Source organism: Nerophis lumbriciformis, linkage group LG03 (genome assembly GCF_033978685.3).
Source record: "Nerophis lumbriciformis linkage group LG03, RoL_Nlum_v2.1, whole genome shotgun sequence".
NCBI classification, from domain to species: Eukaryota; Metazoa; Chordata; class Actinopteri; order Syngnathiformes; family Syngnathidae; genus Nerophis; species Nerophis lumbriciformis.
In genome coordinates, this window is record NC_084550.2 from 25,838,369 (window position 1) to 25,858,791 (window position 20,423).

Below are 20,423 nucleotides of genomic sequence, written 5' to 3' on the forward strand. Positions count from 1 at the left end.
TTTTAACATGTTCTATCTATCCATCCATCCATCCATTTTCTACCGCTTATTCCCTTTGGGGTCGCGGGGGCGCTGGAGCCTATCTCAGCTACAATCGGGCGGAAGGCGGGGTACACCCTGGACAAGTCGCCACCTCATCGCAGGGCCAACACAGATAGACAGACAACATTCAGACTCACATTCACACACTAGGGCCAATTTAGTGTTGCCAATCAACCTATCCCCAGGTGCATGTCTTTGGAGGTGGGAGGAAGCCGGAGTACCCGGAGGGAACCCACGCAGCCACGGGGAGAACATGCAAACTCCACACAGAAAGATCCCGAGCCTGGGATTTGTTCTATCTACACTTCTGTTAAAATGTAATAATCACTTACTCTTCTGTTTGGATGCTTTACATTAGTTCTGAATGATACCTAGTGTTGCAAAATTAATTTTTCATTTCAGCATGAGCAACTACAGTCCTCTGCTCTATTAACTGAGCTATCGACAGATCTGTTGTGTTCTGCTCTTTAGGATCCATCCACCCATTCATCTTCTTCCGCTTATCCGAGGTCGAGTCACAGGGGCAGCAGCCTAAGCAGAGAAGCCCAGACTTCCCTCTCCCCAGCCACTTTGTACAGCTCCTCCCCGGGGATCCTGAGGCGTTCCCAGGCCAGCCAGGAGACATAGACTCCCCAACGTGTCCTGAGTCTTCCCTGTGGCCTCCCACCGGTCTGACACCTCCCTAGGGAGGCGTTCGGGTGGCATTCTGACCAGATGCCCGAACCACCTCATCTGGCTCCTCTCCATGTGGAGGAGCAGCGGCTTTACTTTGAGTTCCCCCCGGATGGCAGAGCTTCTCACCCTATCTCTAAGGGAGAGACCCGCCACTCGGCGGCGGAAACTCATTTGGGCCGCTTGTACCCGTGATCTTGTCCTTTCGGTCATAACCCAAAGCTCATGACCATAGGTGAGGATGGGAACGTAGATCGACCGGTAAATTGAGAGCTCTGTCTTCCGGCTCAGCTCCTTCTTCACCACAACGGATCGACATAGCATCCGCATTACTGAAGACGCCGCACCAATCCGCCTGTCAATATCATGATCCACTCTTCCCTCACTCGTGAACAAGACTCCGAGGTACTTCTTCCCCAAACCAAAGATGGCACTCCACCCTTTTCCTGAGGATGTCGGACATTATTATGATTCTTTTTTGAATGACGTCACACAAAAACAATTAGGGGATCCTTCGAGCCGGAGTTGAACCAGCGACCTAAGGATGTCAGCATTAGCAACTACAGTCCTCCGCTCTACCAACTGAGCTATCGAAGGTCTTGCTGTCAGTCCACCTTTAGGAATTCCATTGATTAAAATCTAATTAACCATTGGACACAGTTGCAGACATTTGTAATAAAAGGTAATAATGGAAGAACCAGCTTCTACAGTACTATGCTTCAAAAATGTTGTTATGTAATATTGTTGTTTGTAACAAAGACAATAAAGTATTGATCGATTGACTGAACTTATAACGCCCCGAGACGTTTCCAGGCCAGCCGATAGACATAGTCTTCCCAACGTGTCCTGGGTCTTCCCCATGGCCTCCTACCGGTCGTACGTGCCCTAAACACCTCCCTAGGGAGGCGTTCGGGTGGCATCCTGACCAGATGCCCGAACCACCTCATCTGGCTCCTCTCTATGTGGAGGAGCAGCGGCTTTACTTTGAGCTCCCCCCGGATGGCAGAGCTTCTCACCCTATCTCTAAGGGAGAGACCCGCCACCCGGCGGAGGAAACTCATTTGGACCGCTTGTACCCGTGATCTTGTCCTTCCGGTCATAACCCAAAGCTCATGACCATAGGTGAGGATGGGAACGTAGATCGACCGGTAAATTGAGAGCTCTGTCTTCCGGCTCAGCTCCTTCTTCACCACAATGGATCGACATAGCATCCGCATTACTGAAGACGCCTCACCGATCCGCCTGTCAATATCACGATCCACTCTTCCCCCACTCGTGAACAAGACAACGAGGTACTTTCTTCCCCAACCCGGAGATGGCACTCCACCCTTTTCCTGAGGATGTCGGACATTATTATGATTCTTTTTTGAATGACGTCACATAAAAACAATTAGGGGATCCTTCGAGCCGGAGTTGAACCAGCGACCTAAGGATGTCAGCATTAGCAACTACAGTCCTCCGCTCTACCAACTGAGCTATCGAAGGTCTTGCTGTCAGTCTATCTTTAGGAATTCCATTGATTAAAATCTAATTAACTATTGGACACAGTTGCAGACATTTGTAATAAAAGGTAATAATGGAAGAACCAGCTTCTACAGTACTATGCTTCAAAAATGTTGTTGTTATGTATTATTGTTGTTTGTAACAAAGACAATAAAGTATTGATCGATTGACTGAGCTTATAACGCCCCGAGGAGTTCCCAGGCCAGCCGGGAGACATAGTCTTCCCAACGTGTCCTGGGTCTTCCCCATGGCCTCCTACCGGTCGGACGTGCCCTAAACACCTCCCTAAGGAGGCGTTCGGGTGGCATCCTGACTAGATGCCCGAACCACCTCATCTGGCTCCTCTCCATGTGGAGGAGCAGTGGCTTTGAGTTCCTCCCGGATGACAGAGCTTCTCACCCTATCTCTAAGGGAGAGCCCCGCCACCCGGCTGAGGGAACTAATTTGGGCCGCTTGTACCCGTGATCTTGTCCTTTCGGTCATAACCCAAAGCTCATGACCATAGGTAAGGATGGGAACGTAGATTGACCAGTAAATTGAGAGCTTTGTCTTCCGGCTCAGCTCTTTCTTTACCACAAAGGATCGATAGGGTATCCGCATTAGTGAAGACGCCGCACCGATCCGCCTGTTGATATCACGAACCACTCTTCCTTCACTCGTGAACAAGACTCCGAGGTACTTCTTCCCCAACCCTGAGATGGCACTCCACCCTTTTCCTAAGGATGTCGGACATCATTATGATTCTTTTTTGAATGACGTCACATAAAAACAATTAAGGGATCCTTCGAGCCGGAGTTGAACCAGCGACCTAAGGATGTCAGCATTAGCAACTACAGTCCTCCGCTCTACCAACTGAGCTATCGAAGGTCTTGCTGTCAGTCTATCTTTAAAAATTCCATTGATTAAAATCTAATTAACCATTGGACACAGTTGCAGACATTTGTAATAAAAGGTAATAATGGAAGAACCAGCTTCTACAGTACTATGCTCAAAAATGTTGTTGTTATGTATTATTGTTGTTTGTAACAAAGACAATAAAGTATTGATCAATTGACTGAGCTTAAAACGCCCCGAGGCGTTCCCAGGCCAGCCGGGAGACATAGTCTTCCCAACGTGTCCTGGGTCTTCCCCATGGCCTCCTACCGGTCGGACGTGCCCTAAACACCTTCCTAGGGAGGCGTTCGGGTGGCATCCTGACCAGATGCCCGAACCACCTCATCTCTCCTCTCCATGTGGAGGAGCAGTGGCTTTGAGTTCCTCCCGGATGACAGAGCTTCTCACCCTATCTCTAAGGGAGAGCCCCGCCACCCGGCAGAGGGAACTAATTTGGGCCGCTTGTACCCGTGATCTTGTCCTTTCGGTCATAACCCAAAGCTCATGACCATAGGTAAGGATGGGAACGTAGATTGACCGGTAAATTGAGAGGTTTGTCTTGTGGCTCAGCTCCTTCTTTACCACAAAGGATCGATAGGGCATCCGCATTACTGAAGACGCCGTGAACAAGACTCCGAGGTACTACTTCTCCAACCCGGGGATGGCACTCCACCCTTTTCCTTCGGATGACGCACATTATTATGATTCTTTTTTGAATGACTTCACATAAAAACAGTTAAGGGATTCTTCGAGCCGGAGTTGAACCAGCGACCTAAGGATGTCAGCATTAGCAACTACAGTCCTCCGCTCTACCAACTGAGCTATCGAAGGTCCTGCTGTTGAGTCTTTTAGGAATAAAAGATGATACTGGAAGAACCAGTTTCTACAGTACACAAGAGACGCTAAAAAACTAAAAAAAGTTACTTACTTTTTGACACTATGATATGAACACTTTTTTAACAAGATTTAGGAGTGACTCTAGACAAAGTCTCTTTCGATCAATATTCAAGTGGTGCTAACTCGAATTTTTTTTTTGTGTGTCTTAAGCGTCAATATTTATTGACCGATCTTATGTGCGTCAAACCTAATTGAACTCCCAAAAGTGTTTTTAAAGCTCAAACTTTGACCATGTACGTTTTGACAATCTTTTATGAAGACATTTTGAATGTTTATTTTTCAACTGAAAATATACCAAAATGAGACATTGAAGAATGTTTTACTACGAAGAATAATATGAATATTTATAACATTGGACAGAATTTTTAAGAACATTTCAATTGTTGATAGGTTTAGGAGAATTGTGCTGAAACCCGGGGTCGAACCAGGGACCTTCAGATCTTCAGTCTGACGATCTCCCAACTGAGCTATTTCAGCTATACTTAAATTGTTTGGGTTCACTTTTTCAAATATAACCAAGGTCTACCCTGTTGGTAAATTTTGAGGGCTGCAAGGAGGCCTTTCCATGGGTATCTCAGAGCCTAGTCTTGGTCAGCAGAACAGTACAAGGGATAAACTAACAGCACACATCAGTCATATTAAATCATGCATCAAGTCCAATACTGTAATGACACCAAATAGATATTTAGAATTTTACCAGAGTACCTGGTTGGTGTCACATCTTGTTCAACTACTTACCAGAGGAAACAAGATACCTGTCTTTCAAAAAAGGTCAGTTTGAAAAAAGGGTAAAGTGCCGTGACCCGGATTTGACCACAAAACGGAGTACTAACCACTATACGATCATGGCTCACTCCACCCTTTTCCTGAGGATGTCGGACATTATTATGATTCTTTTTTTGAATGACGTCACATAAAAACAGTTAAAGGATCCTTCGAGCCGGAGTTGAACCAGGGACCTAAGGATGTCAGCATTAGCAATTACAGTCCTCCACTCTACCAACTGAGCTATCAAAGGTCCTGCTGTCATTTTATCTTTAGGAATACAATTGAGAGAATTGCAGACATTTGCAATAAAAGGTAATAATGGAAGAACCAGCTTCTACAGTACACGAGAGATGCTAAAAACTGTAAAAACCGACTGATTGCCTTACTTTTTGACATGATATTAACACTTCTTGACAACATTTAGGAGTGACTCTAGACAAAGTCTCTTTCGATCAAGTGGTCAAGTGATGCTAACTCCGATTTCTTTTGTCAGTTAATCAGGCGTCAATGTTCATTGACCGATTTGATTGATTTACTTGTATGAAAAAGTTGTGGTTAATCTTTTGCTGTAAGTGTTTTAGATGCACCTTCATGTCACACTGAACCCAGCTTTATTACTCGCAGTTTCAAGTTATACAGTCCAAGAGAAACCCCTGAGGCAACAAATGTATGTTTGAAACAGGTAAGGGTCAGTTAAAGACCAGACATTGGCTTTAAGGGACAATACATCATTTAACAACGTAATGGTTGTCCAAATTAAAAATGACAGAAAGGTGTGTGACAACTGATGCTAGGATTCCACCAGTAAGGCTGATAGGTCAGGGAGACCATTTCAGTCAAGGAAGAGCCACAGAAGTCTCCTTTGTAAAACCAACTGGTTGAGAAGAACCCATAGATGTGCTGAAACAATGATTTGAACCAGGGACCTTCAGTTATTCAGTCTGACGCTCTCCCAACTGAGCTATTTCAGCTATACCAAATGGTTTTTGGTTCACTTTTTAAAAAGTAACCAAGGTCTGCACTGTTAGTAACTTTTGAGGGCTGGAAGGAGGCCTTTCCACAGGGATCTCAGAGCCTAGTATTGGCCAGCAGAACAGGTACTTGAATCCCGGAAACTCAAATAGAATGTCTAATGTCTAATGTACTATAGAAGCTGATGTCCACATCAGACCCTTCGATAGCTCAGTTGATAGAGCTGAGGACTGAAGTTGCTGATGCTGAAATCCTTAGGTCGCTGGTTCAAAATCGGCACGAAGTATCACCCATCACATTTTTATATGATGTCATTAAAAAAAGAATCAAAATACCGCAGACATCCTGAGGACGTCTGTATAAACCATTACCGCTCGGACCTTGGCCTCTATCAGGTATGCTAATGTCCACCTTAACACCACCACAACAGCTGTATGAATCTATGAAGTGAAGGGAGAGGTCTAGAAAAAAATGTAGGTCACTCTCATGGCTGACAAGCCGTGCCAGCATGAAGCCTGCTTGTATAAGGAGCCAAACGTCTTTTAGGACAAACTGAACAATCCAGTTGTGATCCATTTCATGACCTGAGAATACAATGACCTGGATGAATGAGGAAGTCCATTGACTTTATTTGTTGGATGAGACAGAAATGTCCCCAGAAATTAGGTATTAGCACACTGAATGAGATTCTCTTCCATGATGTCGTTCAAACAGAATGTGGCTTGAGCAGATGGTTTAACATTAGACATCACGAGAGCAAACACATTATCAATCAGGATGGGTAGCTACAGCCGTGATCGTATAGTGGTTAGTACTCTGTGTTGTGGCCGCAGCAACCACGGTTCGAATCCGGGTCACGGCACTTTACCCTTTCTTCAAACTTCCTCTTTTTGAAAGAGAGTTATCTTGTTCCCTCTGGTAAGTGGTTGAACAAGATGTGAAACCAAGCAGGTACTCTGGCAACATTCAAAATATATATTTGATGTCATTACAGTATTGACCTTGATGCATGATTTAATATGACTGATGTGTGCTTTGTGCTCTTAGTTTATCCCTTGGTAAAATTGCATTATAGACTCAGTCAATAGATCAATACTTTATTGTCTTTGTTATAAACAACATTAATACATAACAACAACATTTTTGAAGCATAGTTCATCTACACTTGAATATTTCATTATTAGCCTCCTAACAACTTTTGAAAATTTCTGAAAAATCTGCCAAATGTTTGCAATAATCATAACATTCTTGGTAGTAAAACATTCTTTAGAAGCATTTTGCTTAATTTTTTAGAGACCCTGAAATGCTCAGTCATGGAGCGTAAGACATTCTTTTTGAGTTTCTGGGATTCAAGCACCTGTTCTGCTGACCAATTCTAGACTCTGAGACCCCTTGGAAAGGCCTCCTTCCAGCCCTCAAAAGTCACCAACAGTGCAGACCTTGGTTACATTTCAAAAAGTGAACCGAAAAACATGTGGTTTAGCTGAAATAGCTCAGTTGGGAGAGCGTCAGACTGAAGATCTGAAGGTCGCTTGTTCAAACCCGGGTTTCAGCACTTCTATACATTATTCTTATCCAATTGTTTTTACAAAGGAGACTTCTGTGACTCTTCCTCTACTGAAATGGTCTCCCTGACCTGCCAGCCTTACTGGTGGAATCCTAGCATCAGTTGTCACACACCTTTCTTTATTTTTAATTTGGACAACCATTACGTTGTTAAATGATGTATTGTCCCTTAAGCCAATGTCTGGTCTTTAACTGACCCTTACCTGTTTCAAACATACATTTGTTGCCTCAGGGGTTTCTCTTGGACTGTATAACTTGAAACTGTGAGTAATAAAGCTGGGTTCAGTGTGACATGAAGGTGCATCTAAAACAAGTAAATCAATCAAATCGGTCAATAAACATTGATGCCTAATAAAGCGACAAAAACAATCGGAGTTAGCATCACTTGACCACTTGTCTAGAGTCACTCCTAAATCTTGTTAAGAAGTGTTAATATCATGTCAAAAAGTAAGGCAATCAGTCGGTTTTTACAGTTTTTAGCATCTCTCGTATACTGTAGAAGCTGGTTCTTCCATTATTACCTTTTATTACAAATGTCTGCAACGCTGTCCAATGGTTAATTAGATTTTAATTAATTGAATTCCTAAAGACAAAAAGACAGCAGGACCTTTGATAGCTCAGTTGGTAGAGCGGAGGACTGTAGTTGCTAATGCTGACATCCTTAGGTCGCTGGTTCAACTCCGGCTCGAAGGATCTCTTAACTGTTTTTATGTGACGTCATTCAAAAAAGGAGAGCAAACACATTATCAATCAGAATAGGTAGCTACAGCCGTGATCGTATAGTGGTTAGTACTCTGTGTTGTGGCCGCAGCAACCCTTGTTCAAATCCGGGTCACGGCACATACCCTCTTTTTAATGATGATTTTTGAAAAAGAGGTATCTTGTTCCGTATGGTAAGTGGTTGAACAAGATGTGAAACCAAGCAGGTACTCTGGCAACATTCAAAATATCTATTTGATGTCATTACAGTATTGGCTTTGATGCATGATTTAATATGACTGATGTGTGCTTTGTGCTGTTAGTTTATCCCTTGGTAAAATTGCATTATAAGCTAAGTCAATCGATCAATACTTTATTGTCTTTGTTATAAACAACATTAAAACATAACAACAACATTTTCTGAAGCATAGTTCATCTACACTTGAATATTTCATTATTAGCCTCCTAACAACTTTTGAAAATATCTGAAAAATCTGCCAAATGTTTGCAATAATCATAACATTCTTGGTAGTAAAACATTCTTCAGAAGCATTTTGCTTAATTTTTTAGAGACCCTGAAATGCTCAGTCATGGCAGTACATTTGTTCCGCTTAAAGTAAACATCTATCTATCATATCAACATCTATCATACAATTGGCAGATTTTGGTTCTGGTCCAGGAGTCAACTACCGCAAGACAGCCAAAGAGTCGATGACTTTTGAGGGCTGGAAGGAGTATTGGTCAGCAGAACAGGTACTTGAATCCCGGAAACTCAAAAAGAATGTCTTACGCTCCATGACTGAGCATTTCAGGGTCTCTAAAAAATTAAGCAAAATGCTTCTGGCAAAATTCAGGGGAGCATCCAAGTTAAAACCAGCTTAGGGTTGGCCACTTCGGGAGTGGAGCTTCTTTTTTGGTCAAAACCTTCTTTGTTGATGACGATGTAAAACTGGCTTGACTGTCAAAAATGAGGTTTGGGTTCAAGCAATTGGCAAGCTTCAGCTTTGATAATTCCCAGTTTGTCACTGAACATCCTGACTAATTCAATTTCACCTGAGATTGCCAATATGGTTGTTCTCTCAGACGTTGGGCAAATCAGTGTTTAGAAGGTATTGAGTTTTGTTTCAGTTCAATCAACAAAGATCAACGAGCTAGCCAGGAGTTGAACCTAGAATCTTCTGATCCGTAGTCAGACGCGTTATCCATTGCGCCACTGGCCCTATGAGATGACGTATCTTACATTTGGAATGTTTATTGTGCATCTGAAAATATACCAACATGAGTCATTGAAGAATGTTTTACTACCAAGAATAATATGAATATTGCAAACATTGGGCGGAATTGTTAAGAACATTTCAATAGTTCCTAGGAGGCAAATACTTTTTCCCTCAAGTGTAGGTGTACTATTCTTCAACAAAATGTTGTTATGTATAACTGTTGTTTATAACAATGACAATATATTATTGATCGACTGACTGAGCTTATCTTGCAATTTTACCAATAAATAAACTAACAGCACAAAAGCACATAATACTAGTCATATTAGATCATAAATCAAGGCTAATACTGTAATGAAATAAAATAGATATTTATCATAATAAATGCATATTCTTATTGAATAACTATGGAGCATTACTAACAAAGAGAATCCTGACAAATAAGACACATTTGATTATTATTTACGAAGAAAGCATTGTATTAAAAACATTGTATTCGTGCTGTGATTGGACGGACAAAACGTGGAAAATGATTGGAAAAGGAGGTTCCAGTCTCGTGATCAGGCACAGAAAGATGAATTCACCCGGTGATAGGTTTAGGAGAAATGAAGAAGAACACAGAGTTGTGCTGAAACCCGGGATCGAACCAGGGACCTTCAGATCTTCAGTCTGACACTCTCCCAACTGAGCTATTTCAGCTATACTAACAGGGTTTGGGTTCACTTTTTAAAATGTACCAAGGTCTGCCCTGTTGGTAACTTTTGAGGGCTGCAAGGAGGCCTTTCCAAGGGGTCTCAGAGCCTAGTATTGGTCAGCAGAACAGTACAAGGGATAAACTAACAGCACAAAGCACACATCAGTCATATTAAATCATGCATCAAGTCCAATACTGTAATGACATCAAATAGATGATTTGAATGTTGCCAGAGTACCTGCTTGGTTTCACATCTTGTTCAACCACTTACCAGAGGGAACAAGATACCTCTCTTTCAAAAAAAGTCAGTTTGAAAAAAGGGTAAAGTGCCGTGACCCGGATTTTAACCCGCTGCGACCACAACACAGAGTATTAACCACTATACGATCATGGCTCACTCCACCCTTTCCCTTAGGATGTCCGACATTATTATGATTCTTTTTTGAATGACGTCACATAAAAACAGTGAAGGGACCCTTCGAGCCGGAGTTGAACCTGCGACCTAAGGATGTCAGCATTAGCAACTACAGTCCTCCGCTCTACCAACTGAGCTATCGAAGGTCCTGTTGTATTTATAATCTTTGTGAATTCCATAGATTAAAATCTAATCAACCATTGGACAGAGTTGCAGACATTTGTAATGAAAGTTGGTGACTTTTGAGGGTTGGAAGGAGGCCTTTCCATGGGGATCTCAGAGCCAACAGCCCATGGCCTCCTACCGGTTGGACGTGCCCTAAACACCTCCCTCGGGAGGCGTTCGGGTGGCATCCTGACCAGATGCCCAAACCACCTCATCTGGCTCCTCTCCATGTGGAGGAGCAGAGGCTTTACTTTAAGTTCCTCCCGGATGACAGAGCTTCTCACCCTATCTCTAAGGGAGAGACCCGCCACCCGGCGGAGGAAACTCATTTGGGCCGCTTGTACCCGTGATCTTGTCCTTTCGGTCATAACCCAAAACTCATGACCATAGGTAAGGATGGGAACGTAGATGGACCGGTAAATTGAGAGCTTTGTCTTCCGGCTCAGCTCCTTCTTTACCACAAAGGATCGATAGGGCATCCGCATTACTTCTCCAACCTGGGGATGGCACTCCACCCTTTTCCTTAGGATGACGCACATTATTATGATTCTTTTTTGAATGACATCCCATAAAAACAGTCAAGGGATCCTTTGAGCCGGAGTTGAACCAGCGACCTAAGGATGTCAGCATTAGCAACTACAGTCCTCCGCTCTACCAACTGAGCTATCGAAGGTCCTGCTGTTATGTTTTTTAGGAATAAAAGATAATACTGAAAGAACCAGCTTCTACAGTACACAAGAGACGCTAAAAAAACTAAAAAAAGTTACTTACTTTTTGTCATTATGATATTAACACTTTTTTAACAAGATTTAGGAGTGACTCTAGACAAAGTCTCTTTCGATCAATATTCAAGTGATGCTAACTCGAATTTTTTTTTTGTGTGTCTTAAGCGTCAATATTTATTGACCGATCTTATGTGCGTCAAACCTAATTGAACTCCCAAAAGTGTTTTTAAAGCTCAAACTTTGACCATGTACGTTTTGACAATCTTTTATGAAGACATTTTGAATGTTTATTTTTCAACTGAAAATATACCAAAATTAGTCATTGAAGAATGTTTTACTACCAAGAATAATATAAATATTGCAAACTTTGGGAGGAATTTTTAAGAACATTTCAATAGTTGATAGGTTTAGGAGAAATGAAGAAGAACGCAGAGTTGTGCTGAAACCCGGGGCTGAACCAGAGACCTTCAGATTTTCAGTCTGACGCTCTCCCAATTGAGATATTTCAGCTATAAAAATTGTTTTTGGTACCTTTTTTCAAATGTAACCAAGGTCTGCCCTGTTGGTAACTTTTGAGGGCTGCAAGGAGGCCTTTCCAAGGGGTCTCAGAGCCTAGTATTGGTCAGCAGAACAGTACAAGGGAAAAACTAACAGCACAAAGCACACATCAGTCATATTAAATCATGCATCAAGTCCAATACTGTAATGACAAAAAATAGACACTTTGAATGTTGCCAGAGTACCTGCTTGGTTTCACATCTTGTTCAACCACTTACCAGAGGGAACAAGATACCTCTCTTTCAAAAAAGGTCAGTTTGAAAAAAGGGTAAAGTGCCGTGACCTGGATTCGACCACAACACGGAGTACTAACCACTATACGATCATGGCTCACTCCACCCTTTTCCTTAGGATGTCGGACATTATTATGATTCTTTTTTTGAATGACGTCACATAAAAACAGTTAAAGTATCCTTCGAGCCGGAGTTGAACCAGCGACCTAAGGATGTCCGCATTAGCAACTACAGTCCTCCGCTCTACCAACTGAGCTATCGAAGATCCTGCTGTCTTATTATCTTTAGGAATTCAATTGAGAGAGTTGCAGACATTTGCAATAAAAGGTAATAATGGAAGAACCAGCTTCTACAGTACACGAGAGATGCTAAAAACTGTAAAAACCGACTGATTGCCTTACTTTTTGACATGATATTAACACTTCTTGACAACATTTAGGAGTGACTCTAGACAAAGTCTCTTTCGATCAAGTGGTCAAGTGATGCTAACTCCGATTGTTTTTGTCACTTTATTAGGCGTCAATGTTTATTGACCGATTTGATTGATTTACTTGTATGAAAAAGTTGTGGTTAATCTTTTGCTATAAGTGTTTTAGATGCACCTTCATGTCACACTGAACCCAGATTTATTACTCGCAGTTTCAAGTTATACAGTCCAAGACAAACCCCTGAGGCAACAAATGTATGTTTGAAACAGGTAAGGGTCAGTTAAAGACCAGATATTGGCTTTAAGGGACAATACATCATTTAACAACGTAATAGTTGTCCAAATTAAAAATGACAGAAAGGCGTGTGACAACTGATGCTAGGATTCCACCAGTAAGGCTGATAGGTCAGGGAGACCATTTCAGTCAAGGAAGAGCCACAGAAGTCTCCTTTGTAAAACCAACTGGTTGAGAAGAACCCATAGATGTGCTGAAACCATGATTTGAACCAGGGACCTTCAGATATTCAGTCTGACACTCTCCCAACTGAGCTATTTCAGCTATACCAAATGGTTTTTGGTTCACTTTTTAAAAAGTAACCAAGGTCTGCACTGTTGGTGACTTTTGAGGGCTGGAAGGAGGCCTTTCCAAGGGGTCTCAGAGCCTACAATTGGTCAGCAGAACAGGTGCTTGAATCCCAGAAACTCAAAAAGAATGTCTTACGCTCCAAGACTGAGCATTTCAGGGTCTCTAAAAAATGAAGCAAAATGCTTCTGAAGAATGTTTTACTACCAAGAATGTTATGATTATTGCAAATTGGCAGATTTTTCAGAAATTTTCAAAAGTTCTTAGGAGGCTAATAATGAAGTCTTCAAGTGTAGATGAACTATGCTTCAGAAAATGTTGTTATGTATTAATGTTGTTTATAACAAAGACAATAAAGTATTGATTGACTTAGCTTATAATGCAATTTTACCAAGGGATAAACTAACAGCACAAAGCACACATCAGTCATATTAAATCATGCATCAAGGCCAATACTGTAATGACATCAAATAGATATTTTGAATGTTGCCAGAGTACCTGCTTGGTTTCACATCTTGTTCAACCACTTACCAAAGGGAACAAGATACCTCTCTTTCAAAAATCATCATCAAAAAAAGGGTATATGCCGTGACCCGGATTCGAACCGGGGTTGCTGCGGCCACAACACAGAGTACTAACCACTATACGATCACGGCTGTAGCTGCCCATCCTGATTGATAATGTGTTTGCTCTCCTGATGTCTAATGTTAAACCATCTGCTCAAGCCACATTCTGTTTGAACGACATCATGGAAGAGAATCTCATTCAGTGTGCTAATACCTAATGTTCTGGGGACATTTCTGTCTCATCCAACAAATAAAGTCAATGGACGTCCTCATTCATCCAGGTCATTGTATTTTCAGGTCATGAAATGGATTGTTCAGTTTGTCCTAGATGACGTTTGGCTCCTTATATAAGCAGGCTTCATGCTGGCACGGCTTGTCAGCCATGAGCGTGGCCTACATATTTTTCTAGACCTCACCCTTCACTTCATAGATTCATACAGCTGTTGTGGTGGTGTTATGGTGGACATTAGCATTCCTGATCGAGGCCAAGGTCCGAGCGGTAATGGTTTATACAGACGTCCTCGGGATGTCGGAGGTATTTTGATTTTTTTTTAATGACATCATATAAAAATGTGATGGGCGATAATTCGTGCCGATTTTGAACCAGCGACCTAAGGATTTCAGCATCAGCAAATACAGTCCTCCGCTCTATCAACTGAGCTATCGAAGGGTCAGATGTGGACATCAGCTTCTACAGTACATTAGATGGACTAAAACATGGCAGTACATTTGTTCCCCTTAAAGTAAACATCTATCCATCATATCAACATCTATCATACAATTGGCAGATTTTGGTTCTGGTCCAGGAGTCAACTACCGCAAGACAGCCAAAGAGTCGATGACTTTTGAGGGCTGGAAGGAGTATTGGTCAACAGAACAGGTACTTGAATCCCGGAAACTCAAAAAGAATGTCTTACGCTCCATGACTGAGCATTTCAGGGTCTCTAAAAAATTAAGCAAAATGCTTCTGGCAAAATTCTGGGGAGCATCCAAGTTAAATCCAGCTTAGAGTTGGCAACTTCGGGAGTGGAGCTTCTTTTTTGGTCAAAACCTTCTTTGTTGATGATGATGTAAAACTGGCTTGACTGTCAAAAATGAGGTTTGGGTTCAAGCAACTGGCAAGCTTGAGCTTTGATAATTCCCAGTTTGTCACTGAACATCCTGACTAATTCAATTTCACCTGAGATTGCCAATATGGCTGTTCTCTCAGACGTTGGGCAAATCAGTGTTTAGAAGGTATTGAGTTTTGTTTCAGTTCAATCAACAAAGATCAACGAGCTAGCCAGGAGTTGAACCTAGAATCTTCTGATCCGTAGTCAGACGCGTTATCCATTGCGCCACTAGCCCTATGAGATGACGTATCTTACATTTACAATGTTTATTGTGCATCTGAAAATATACCAACATGAGTCATTGAAGAATGTTTTACTACCAAGAATAATATGAATATTGCAAACATTGGGCGGAATTGTTAAGAACATTTCAATAGTTCCTAGGAGGCAAATACTTTTTCCCTCAAGTGTAGGTGTACTATTCTTCAACAAAATGTTGTTATGTATAACTGTTGTTTACAACAATGACAATATATTATTGATCGACTGACTGAGCTTATGTTGCAATTTTATCAATAAATAAACTAACAGCACAAAAGCACATAATACTAGTCATATTAGATCATAAATCAAGGCTAATACTGTAATGAAATAAAATAGATATTTATCATAATAAATGCATATGCTTATTGAATAACTATGAAGCATTACTAACAAAGAGAATCCTGACAAATAAGACACATTTGATTATTATTTACAAAGAAAGCATTGTATTAAAAAAATTGTATTCGTGCTGTGATTGGGCGGACAAAACGTGGAAAATGATTGGAAAAGGCGGTTCCAGTTTCGTGATCGGCCACAGAAAGATGAATTTACCTGGTGATAGGTTTAGGAGAAATGAAGAAGAACACATAGTTGTGCTGAAACCCGGGATCGAACCAGGGACCTTCAGACTGACGCTTTCCCAACTGAGCTATTTCAGCAATATAATTCAGATTTGGGTTCACTTTTTAAAATGTACCAAGGTCTGCCCTGTTGGTGACTTTTGAGGGCTGCAAGGAGGCCTTTCCAAGGGGTCTCAGAGCCTAGTCTTGGTCAGCAGAACAGTACAAGGGATAAACTAACAGCACACATCAGTCATATGAAATCATGCATCAAGTCCAATACTGTAATGACATCAAATAGATAATTTGAATGTTACCAGAGTACCTATGATTATTGTTTGAATGACATCATATAAAAGTGTAACAGGTGATCTTTTGAGCCGGATCTGAACCAGCGACCTAAGGATTTCAGCATGATGAACTACAGACCTCCGCTCTACCAACTGAGCTATCGAAGAGTCCGATGGAACCAACTTAGTTTGTCTTTCAAACGGCTGCAGCCTGGGCCTCTGGATTTAGAATCATCCCTCAGAACTGCTGGGACAGCTTGTCAGCCATGAGATTTCCCTAAATTTTCTACTGGTCCTTTCCCTTCACTTCCTAGATTCATACAGCTGTTATGGTTCCTATTTTGTGTCAACCTCAAGACAGAAGACATTTCTTTGATTCTTTATTGTTTGTCTTAACATACTTCCAAATATCCTTGCCAAGGAGGGGCAGCAAGGTGGACAAAAGCATATGAGGAGAGTGACCATCTTCAGAGAATGTGCCGGACATTTTTAGACAACCCAACCTTCTCTCCAGCGCCATTAGAACAAAACAACATTGGATGACTTAGCCCTTTAAAACGGAAGAGCCGAGCTAACTTGTCCCATTACCCGGATTCTTTGGCTGTCTTGCGGTAGTTGACTGCTGGACCAGAACCAAAATCTGCCAATTGTATGATAGATGTTGATATGATAGATAGATGTTTACTTTAAGGGGAACAAATGTACTGCCATGTTTTAGTCTGTCTAATGTACTGTAGAAGCTGATGTCCACATCAGACCCTTTGATAGCTCAGTTGGTAGAGCGGGGGACTGTAGTTGCTCGTGCTGAAATCCTTAGGTCGCTGGCTGAAATCCTTAGGTCGCTGGTTCAAATCCAGCTCGAAGGATCACCCATTCAATTTTTATATGATGTCATTCAAAAAAAGAATTAAAATACCTCAGACATCCTAAGGACGTCTGTATAAACCAATGAAGTGAAGGGAGAGGTCTAGAAAAAATGTAGGCCACTCTCATGGCTAACAAGCCGTGCGAGCATGAAACCTGCTTGTATAAGGAGCCAAACGTCATCTAGGACAAACTGAACAATCCATTTCATGACCTGAGAATACAATGACCTGGATGAATGAGGACGTCCATTGACTTTATTTGTTGGATGAGACAGAAATGTCCCCAGAACATTATGTATTAGCACACTGAATGAGATTCTCTTCCATGATGTCGTTCAAACAAAAAAGTTTGTATTCGCACTGTGAAGGTTTGAAAGCATTACCTGAAACTCCAACTATTAGAAAGTGTACCTGTATGAAAAAGTTGTGGTGAATCTTTTGCTGTAGGTGTGTTGGATGCACCTTCATGTCACACTGAACCCAGCTTTATTACTCTCAGTTTCAAGTTATGTAAGGGTCAGTTCAAGACCAGACATTGGCTTGAGGGACAATACACCGTTAAACAACGTAATGGTTGTCCAAATTAAAAAGGAGGGATAGGTGTGTGACAACTGATGTGGGCTTTGTACTGAGGATGTCGTTGTGGCTTGTGCAGCCCTTTGAGACACTTGTGATTTAGGGCTATATAAATAAACATTGATTGATTGAACTGATGTTAAGATTCCACAAGCAAAGTTGGCAGGTCAGGGAGACCATTTCAGTTGTGTAAGAGCCACATATGGCTTAATAGTAAATACAGAGAATAACACAGAGTTGTGCTGAAACCCGGGGTCGAACCAGGGACCTTCAAATCTTCAGTCTGACGCTCTCTCAACTGAGCTATATAAGCTTTACAAATCGGTTTTGGGTTCACTTTTTCAAAATGGAACCAAGATCTGCCCTGTTGGTGACTTTTGAGGGCTGGAAGGAGGCATTTCCATGGGGATCTCAGAGCCGAGTATTGGTCAGCAGAACAGGTACTTGAATCCCGGGAACTCAAAAAGAATGTCTTACGCTCTTTGACTGAGCATTTCAGGGTCTCTAAAAAATTAAGCTGAATGCTTCTGGCAAAATTTTGGGGAGCATCCAAGTTAAATCCAGCTCAGAGTTGGCAAATTCAGGAGAGAAGCTTCTTTTTTGTTCAAAACGTTCTTTGTTGATGATGATATAAAACTGACTTAACTGTCAATAATGAGGTTTGTGTTCAAGCAATTGGCGAGCTTGAGTTTGACAGTTCCCAGCTTGAACATCCTAACTAATTCACTTTCATCTGAGGTTGCCAATATGGTTATTCTCTCAGATGTTGGGCAAATCTAGATTCAAAAGAGCCTGGGTAGCTCAGTCGACATAGCTTCATACTGTTAATCTGAGGGTCCAGGGTTCAAGTCCCTGTTCAGATGGTTGTTGTTACTTATTTACATTTCTGCAAAAGCATCCATTTTGCCCCCCTACAGCAGTCCTGTAACCTGTATTTAATTTGAAAAACTTATTTGATCTGATGCTTCCATTATTACAAATAATTACACGGGTGCAGATCCGTACAAGGGTTATCTGAATTCTAATAAATTGAATTCTACAGTGTTGGTCTCATTAGACCCTTCGATAGCTCAATTGGTAGAGCGGAGGACTGTAGTTGCTCATGCTGAAATCTTTAGGTCGCTGGTTCAAATCCGGCTCGAAGGATTGCCCATTACATTTTTATGTGATGTCATTCAAAAAAGAATAAAAATAATGTCTGACATCCTGAGGACGTCCGTTCAAAACCATTACCGCTAGGACCTTGGCCTCTATGGATACCTGTCTCTATAAGACAGGTGGGTTTCTTGCATGCCGGCCTACCGTTTAGGTCTTATTGCATTCAGTTAGGATATCACCTTGGTTGGACACTTATTCTTTTTCCCTAACCATGTGTGTGTTGGTGTATTACTATGTTCAAACTTACTCCACAAAGATTCTGAAAACATTTTACACGCACTCAATAATACTTAGCTGAACTCCTGTGCAAGACGGCAGCAACTCGCCGTTCCAAAATATATTAGAATTACCACTCAATCAAAAGAAAAATAAGTATTTTACCTTTATTTGTGAGGCCCTCCGGTGGGCTGTGTTTGGTGGGTTCTGGTCCAGGAGTCAACTACCGCAAGACAGCCAAGGAATCCGGGTAAAGGAGGCTATAGCCAGAACAAGGCCAGACTGAAGCGGGCAGACGTCCAGGCTATGGCAGGTGAAAAGACAGGCGGAGGCTAGCAATCATGCCGGCTGGAGGCAGTGGAAGGCCAGACTGAGGTTAGTGGACGTCCAAGCTGCAGCAGGTAGAGCTGGTGAAGGCCGAGGCTGCAAAAAATAGAAGGCCACTAGATTTTAAAGTCCAACAAAAGCGGTCAGTAAAGCCCCGTTTTAGTATTAAGCCTAACATAAACTGTGTTGCTTTGGCCTAAAATATTTACGATATACCTAGAGTCCTAGAGTAAGTTATGTCTGCCCATAGGGCTAGTGGCGCAATGGATAATGCATCTGACTACGGATCAGAAAATTCTAGGTTCAACTCCTGGCTAGCTCGTTGATCTTTTTTTAATTGAACTGAAACAAAACTCAGTGCCATTTTCTGGGGGAGGTTATTTAACGTAACGGTTGTCCGAATTAAAAATGATGGAAAGGTGTGTGACAACTGACGCTACGATTCCGCTAGCAAAGCTGGCAGGTCAGGGAGACCATTTCATTCCTTAGGATGTCAAACATTATTATGATTCTTTTTTGAATGACGTCACATAAAAACAATTAAGGGATCCTTTGAGGCGGAGTTGAACCAGCGACCTAAGGATGTCAGCATTAGCAACTACAGTCCTCCGCTCTACCAACTGAGCTATCGAAGGTCCTGCTGTCAGTCTTCATTAAGGAATTCAATTTACTAAAAATCTAATTAACCATTGGACAGAGTTGCAGACATTTGTAATAAAAGGTAATAATGGAAGAACCAGCCACTACAGTACACGAGAGATGCTAAAAAACTAACTTTGTGCTGTGATTGGGCGGACAAAAGCTGGAATTGGATTTGATAGTTGTTTGAAAAGGCGGATCCAGTCACGTGATTGGCCACAGAAAGATGAACTCAGCGCGGTGATAGGTTTAGGAGAAGTGTGGGTGGCGGCGGAACAAAAAAGTTTGTATTCGCACTGTGAAGGTTTAAAAGCATTACCTGAAACTCCATTTGTTAGACAGTGTGCCTGTATGAACAAGTTGTGGTAAATCTTTTGCTTTAGGTGTGTTAGATGCACCTTCACGTCACACTGAGCCCAGCTTTATTACTCTCAGTTTCAAGTTATGTAAGGGTCAGTTAAACAACGTAACGGTTGTCCAAATTAACAATGAGGGAAAGGTGTGTGACAACTGATGTTAGGATTCCAATAGCAAGGTTGGCAGGTCAGGGGGACAATTTCAGTATGTATGGCTTAATAGTAAATACAAATGGTGAAGAATAACACAGAGATGTGCTGAAACCCGGGTTTGAACCAGGGACCTTCAGATCTTCAGTCTGACACTCTCCCAACTGAGCTATTTCAGCTGTACAAATGTGTTCTGGGTTCACTTTTTCAAATGCAACCAAGGTCTGCCCTGTTGGCGACTTTTGAGGGCTGGAAGGAGGCCTTTCCAAGGAGGTGTCAGAGCCTAGTATTGGTCAGCAGAACAGGTACTTGAATCCCGGGAACTAAAAAAGAA

General features: G+C 41.8%; 22 non-coding genes across 22 annotated transcripts; 4 read left to right on the top strand and 18 right to left on the bottom strand.

The window, feature by feature from the left end:
* Nucleotides 1-1,224: 1,224 nt before the first annotated feature.
* trnay-gua (transfer RNA tyrosine (anticodon GUA)) lies at nt 1,225-1,311 on the bottom strand. The gene is given in 2 exon segments: nt 1,225-1,260; nt 1,275-1,311. It is a non-coding gene; the product is annotated as a tRNA-Tyr (tRNA).
* An 801-nt stretch (nt 1,312-2,112) lies between these two features.
* On the bottom strand, nt 2,113-2,199 carry trnay-gua (transfer RNA tyrosine (anticodon GUA)). The gene is given in 2 exon segments: nt 2,113-2,148; nt 2,163-2,199. It is a non-coding gene; the product is annotated as a tRNA-Tyr (tRNA).
* Nucleotides 2,200-2,997: 798 nt separating this feature from the next.
* On the bottom strand, nt 2,998-3,084 carry trnay-gua (transfer RNA tyrosine (anticodon GUA)). Its single transcript is given in 2 exon segments — nt 2,998-3,033; nt 3,048-3,084. It is a non-coding gene; the product is annotated as a tRNA-Tyr (tRNA).
* A 750-nt stretch (nt 3,085-3,834) lies between these two features.
* On the bottom strand, nt 3,835-3,921 carry trnay-gua (transfer RNA tyrosine (anticodon GUA)). Its single transcript is given in 2 exon segments — nt 3,835-3,870; nt 3,885-3,921. It is a non-coding gene; the product is annotated as a tRNA-Tyr (tRNA).
* Nucleotides 3,922-4,391: 470 nt separating this feature from the next.
* trnaf-gaa (transfer RNA phenylalanine (anticodon GAA)) lies at nt 4,392-4,464 on the bottom strand. Its single transcript has one exon. It is a non-coding gene; the product is annotated as a tRNA-Phe (tRNA).
* A 454-nt stretch (nt 4,465-4,918) lies between these two features.
* trnay-gua (transfer RNA tyrosine (anticodon GUA)) lies at nt 4,919-5,005 on the bottom strand. The gene is given in 2 exon segments: nt 4,919-4,954; nt 4,969-5,005. It is a non-coding gene; the product is annotated as a tRNA-Tyr (tRNA).
* A 2,204-nt stretch (nt 5,006-7,209) lies between these two features.
* trnaf-gaa (transfer RNA phenylalanine (anticodon GAA)) lies at nt 7,210-7,282 on the top strand. Its single transcript has one exon. It is a non-coding gene; the product is annotated as a tRNA-Phe (tRNA).
* Nucleotides 7,283-7,899: 617 nt separating this feature from the next.
* Nucleotides 7,900-7,986, top strand: trnay-gua (transfer RNA tyrosine (anticodon GUA)). The gene is given in 2 exon segments: nt 7,900-7,936; nt 7,951-7,986. It is a non-coding gene; the product is annotated as a tRNA-Tyr (tRNA).
* Nucleotides 7,987-9,139: 1,153 nt separating this feature from the next.
* On the bottom strand, nt 9,140-9,212 carry trnar-acg (transfer RNA arginine (anticodon ACG)). The gene has a single exon. It is a non-coding gene; the product is annotated as a tRNA-Arg (tRNA).
* A 623-nt stretch (nt 9,213-9,835) lies between these two features.
* trnaf-gaa (transfer RNA phenylalanine (anticodon GAA)) lies at nt 9,836-9,908 on the bottom strand. The gene has a single exon. It is a non-coding gene; the product is annotated as a tRNA-Phe (tRNA).
* Nucleotides 9,909-10,377: 469 nt separating this feature from the next.
* On the bottom strand, nt 10,378-10,464 carry trnay-gua (transfer RNA tyrosine (anticodon GUA)). Its single transcript is given in 2 exon segments — nt 10,378-10,413; nt 10,428-10,464. It is a non-coding gene; the product is annotated as a tRNA-Tyr (tRNA).
* A 605-nt stretch (nt 10,465-11,069) lies between these two features.
* trnay-gua (transfer RNA tyrosine (anticodon GUA)) lies at nt 11,070-11,156 on the bottom strand. The gene is given in 2 exon segments: nt 11,070-11,105; nt 11,120-11,156. It is a non-coding gene; the product is annotated as a tRNA-Tyr (tRNA).
* Nucleotides 11,157-11,645: 489 nt separating this feature from the next.
* trnaf-gaa (transfer RNA phenylalanine (anticodon GAA)) lies at nt 11,646-11,718 on the bottom strand. The gene has a single exon. It is a non-coding gene; the product is annotated as a tRNA-Phe (tRNA).
* A 459-nt stretch (nt 11,719-12,177) lies between these two features.
* On the bottom strand, nt 12,178-12,264 carry trnay-gua (transfer RNA tyrosine (anticodon GUA)). The gene is given in 2 exon segments: nt 12,178-12,213; nt 12,228-12,264. It is a non-coding gene; the product is annotated as a tRNA-Tyr (tRNA).
* A 648-nt stretch (nt 12,265-12,912) lies between these two features.
* On the bottom strand, nt 12,913-12,985 carry trnaf-gaa (transfer RNA phenylalanine (anticodon GAA)). The gene has a single exon. It is a non-coding gene; the product is annotated as a tRNA-Phe (tRNA).
* Nucleotides 12,986-13,593: 608 nt separating this feature from the next.
* On the bottom strand, nt 13,594-13,665 carry trnah-gug (transfer RNA histidin (anticodon GUG)). Its single transcript has one exon. It is a non-coding gene; the product is annotated as a tRNA-His (tRNA).
* A 1,184-nt stretch (nt 13,666-14,849) lies between these two features.
* trnar-acg (transfer RNA arginine (anticodon ACG)) lies at nt 14,850-14,922 on the bottom strand. The gene has a single exon. It is a non-coding gene; the product is annotated as a tRNA-Arg (tRNA).
* A 1,637-nt stretch (nt 14,923-16,559) lies between these two features.
* trnay-gua (transfer RNA tyrosine (anticodon GUA)) lies at nt 16,560-16,667 on the top strand. Its single transcript has 2 exons — nt 16,560-16,596; nt 16,632-16,667. It is a non-coding gene; the product is annotated as a tRNA-Tyr (tRNA).
* Nucleotides 16,668-17,483: 816 nt separating this feature from the next.
* Nucleotides 17,484-17,556, bottom strand: trnaf-gaa (transfer RNA phenylalanine (anticodon GAA)). Its single transcript has one exon. It is a non-coding gene; the product is annotated as a tRNA-Phe (tRNA).
* A 746-nt stretch (nt 17,557-18,302) lies between these two features.
* Nucleotides 18,303-18,389, top strand: trnay-gua (transfer RNA tyrosine (anticodon GUA)). Its single transcript is given in 2 exon segments — nt 18,303-18,339; nt 18,354-18,389. It is a non-coding gene; the product is annotated as a tRNA-Tyr (tRNA).
* Nucleotides 18,390-19,492: 1,103 nt separating this feature from the next.
* On the bottom strand, nt 19,493-19,579 carry trnay-gua (transfer RNA tyrosine (anticodon GUA)). The gene is given in 2 exon segments: nt 19,493-19,528; nt 19,543-19,579. It is a non-coding gene; the product is annotated as a tRNA-Tyr (tRNA).
* A 616-nt stretch (nt 19,580-20,195) lies between these two features.
* trnaf-gaa (transfer RNA phenylalanine (anticodon GAA)) lies at nt 20,196-20,268 on the bottom strand. Its single transcript has one exon. It is a non-coding gene; the product is annotated as a tRNA-Phe (tRNA).
* Between the last annotated feature and the right edge of the window lie 155 nt (nt 20,269-20,423).